We start from the raw sequence: 3,803 nt of genomic DNA, 5'->3' as shown, positions 1-3,803 counted from the left end.
TTCTGCTACGTAACATTTCACGTTTGTCGTTCAGTATGAGTCAATTTTTTCTCGTTATTTTACCTATAGTCCTGGATCCCGCGTACTAAAAAAAAGTTGATTAATATAGCAAGCTGAAAATTTGTTAATATCTTAACGGTGTCTAGTCGGACAAACTTTGATGTATGTGTTTTATTCGTTCTCTGGATTAACTCTTTATAGAAGTTAAGACTAATTTTAATAGTTTTATTTTAATTAAAATGCAAATGTATTGTTAAGGCCGCGTCCCACCATCAAATAATTTGATCAAACTTGTTTGAGCAAACTGAAAGTGACAGTTAGTGACGTCACATCCTGAGTGTTCATTGTGGATAATAATGAAAAATTTTAATTTTAAATAAAGTACAAACAAGTTAGACAACTCAATACAAAAAATTTGATCAAACTAGACTGATAGTGAGAGCACAGATTTTTAGAATTTCAAAAAAACTGCAATTGTGACGTCACTTTGACGTACTTCCGGAGTTTGCTCAAACTGTTTGATCAAATTATTTGATGGTGAGACGCGGCCTTTACAAACTTATCCGTCATTCAAGAACGTAATAACATCTTATAAAAGTCAATAGTCAAAAGGCACTCTTCTTCTTCTTTATAATCTTGTTTAAGGTAGGTAATACAACATCCCCCCTCAAGATGATACATCTTCAACATAACTACTGACTAATCTTCACGATAGCGTAAAGGTCTGACAATGGCGGTCTTAACTATGTATGATCTTGGATTAACTTCGTTAATGATTTCACCATGTCGTTTCAGGTCTGTGATCCATACAAAATCACCAATTTGAAGTCGACTCAAATTCTTCGGTCCATGTTTTCCATCATATAATTTTTTATATTTCGAGCGGTACTTCCTCTCCGCGCTTACTAGCTTCTTTGATGATTTAAATTCAGCTAATGCGATTGATGGTAGATTATCTCTCAATTTTCTTCCAAACATCATTTCGGATGGACTGAATCCGTTCTCTAGTGGTGTGTTTCGATAGGACAGAAGTGCCATTTCTATGTTGTTCTTATTCTTCTTTATTAAGGTTTTTGCGACTTTTACAGCAGCTTCTGCTGCGCCATTTGCTTGGTGGAATTGTGGGCTACTTCTCGATGTAGAGAACCCCCATTCTCTTGCGAACTGTTGGAACTCTGATGTTTGAACAGCATGAAATTGTGTTCCAGTATCGGAACAAACCAACTGTGGTATACCATATCTTGCAAATATTGTTTTGCAGATGTTTATTACTTCCTGTGATCTCATGTTCTGAACAGGAAGTACTTAAAAAAATCTGGAATAGTTATCAGTTACGACGATATATCATTTTCCTTCAGTTTTAAAAAGGTCCATTGATATCACTTGCCATGGATAATCTGGAAATTTAGCTGGCAATAAAGGTTCATGATGGTTTATTGTCGAGTTTTGAATACAGATAGGACAAGATCTTACTTTGGCTTCTATCTCTTGAGAAATTCCTGGCCACCACATCGTTCCCAGAGCACGACGACGAGTTTTAGTTATTCCAAAGTGGCCAGCGTGCAATTTTTCCAACATTATTGCCCTGAGCTCACATGGAATGATCATACGGTTTCCTCTATAAGAAGGATACCATCCACAACTGATAGTTCATGACATACTGGGTAGTATGGTTTAACATCACCTGATAATGCAGACTTGTGAGGCCAGTCTCCCATTATGTAGTTCTTCAGTTGATTACAGGTTTGATCATTGCTTTGTGAGTTAGCAACTCGTGTTACATTCTCGTCAGATGTGTGAATACCTGCAAGAGTGACTCCATGAATGAAGGCATCGATTTGTTCTTCTAATTCTTTGTCATCTTCTGAAGGTATGGGTTTACGAGATAAAGTATCAGCAATATATAAATTTTTCCCTGGGATATATACAATATTGTAGTCATAACGCATCATGCGCATTCTAAACCTTTGAAGTCTTGGGGACAGATCATCGAGATGCTTAGTTTTAAATATTTGTATAAGTGGCTTGTGATCGGTCTCTATGGTATATTGTTTTCCTATCAGAAAACTCTTTAGTCGATCGCTTGCCCAGGTCAGAGCTAGTGCTTCTCTTTCTATGTTTGCATAATTTTGTTCAGCTGGAGTCAAAGTCCTCGAGATGTATGCTACAGGTTTCTTATGACCACCTTCAACTTGAAGTAATACAGCTCCCAGTCCTTTGGTAGAAGCGTCACTGGATAGGATTGTAGGTTTATTTGCATCATACATTGTTAAACAAGGTGCTGATATAAGCAATTCTTTTATTTTCTGGAACGCCTATTTTTGTGCTGGGCCCCATAGAAATGCATTGCTTGGACTAACTAAACTTGTAATTGGTTGCATAATCTCACTCCTATTAGGGATAAATTTCGCTAGGAATGTTACAGTACCCATAAGGCGTTGAACTTCCTTGACATTTTTTGGTGCTTCCATGTCTACAATTGCTTTCACCTTGTCTAGATCTGGTGCTACCCCATCCTTCGACAACACAAATCCCAAGAAATCGATTTTCTGCTTACAGAATTCAGTTTTGCCCTTATTCAAGGTTATACGTGCTTTTTTGATTCTCTCATTGTATCTCTCATTCCGATAATCAACACTAATAAAACCATATCATTGTTTAAAGTCCCCCAATCACATGTTTTTGATAGACTATGTAAGTCAGTAATAAATTTCTCTGCAGTATCACTCCCTTGCTTATGATTTAGGAATTTGGCCCTTTCATAGATAATATTTCTACGGGGTAAAAAATAATCTTCAAATTGTTTTAATGTCTCATCATATGTAGTTGGAACTGGTGAAAATGATGAGAATATTTCTTCAGCTCTTACCGCCATATTATAAATTAACACATCAATTTGTTTTCCATCAGATGCTTTATCAAGGCCACACCCTCGTCTAAAACGTTGAAAACGGTTTTTCCATTGTGCCCAATCACTTGGATGGAAATTAAATGATTCGGGAGGTGATAAAGTGAGGTTTATCGACGGTGATTCTTGAACTGGAGCGTTATCAGGCATTTTTTTCCCAATTGGGCCATGTTAAACAAAAAGCAACCAACCCTCAATTTGTAAATTAAGAGAAAATTAACTTTTTATGTTTTTCTAAATATTTAATTTTCCGTCGTATTTTTTTAAATGATAACTTCACTAATCAATAGTTTAATTTTAGAGCAATTTTATCATAGTAGTGTCAAAATTATCCTAATAAATTTTTACAAAAAAAATAGCCATATTGAGGGTTGGTTTCTTTTTGCTGTTGGAAATATATCTAATAAAATGCAATCTGCAAAATCCAACCAACCCACAAAATCCATGAATAAAACCGAATAATTTCAGTCAACTCAGTAATACCATACAGTAGAATTTCTACTATTAAACATAATATCAATACAAATAAAAATATGCGATAATCAGTCAAAACAACAAACTATAATATTTAAAAAGTTAGATAAACATAGCCTGAATCCTAAAACTTACCATTTTCTTCAATTTCGCGAGCCGCTTTAATTATTTTAACAGTTCTTGATTTAAACATATTTTTCGCATTAAAGATTCAACGATTTCTTCATAATATAATAGATATAATACAACAAATATTTAAGCACTAACTAATATTGGTCAGTACCTCAACGTAAAAACAAAACGATGCAACATTCCAGGAACCGTAATCGGCATAACAATATCAACCCACTTGGCTGGTACTTTTCGACAGTGCAATGTAATAATATGTTCAGTCACACAAACAATCCAAGTGGGTTGGTTG

The sequence above is a fragment of the Diabrotica virgifera genome, chromosome 4 (genome assembly GCF_917563875.1).
Source record: "Diabrotica virgifera virgifera chromosome 4, PGI_DIABVI_V3a".
Taxonomy (NCBI): Eukaryota; Metazoa; Arthropoda; class Insecta; order Coleoptera; family Chrysomelidae; genus Diabrotica; species Diabrotica virgifera.
Note: the sequence above shows the minus strand (reverse complement) of the source record.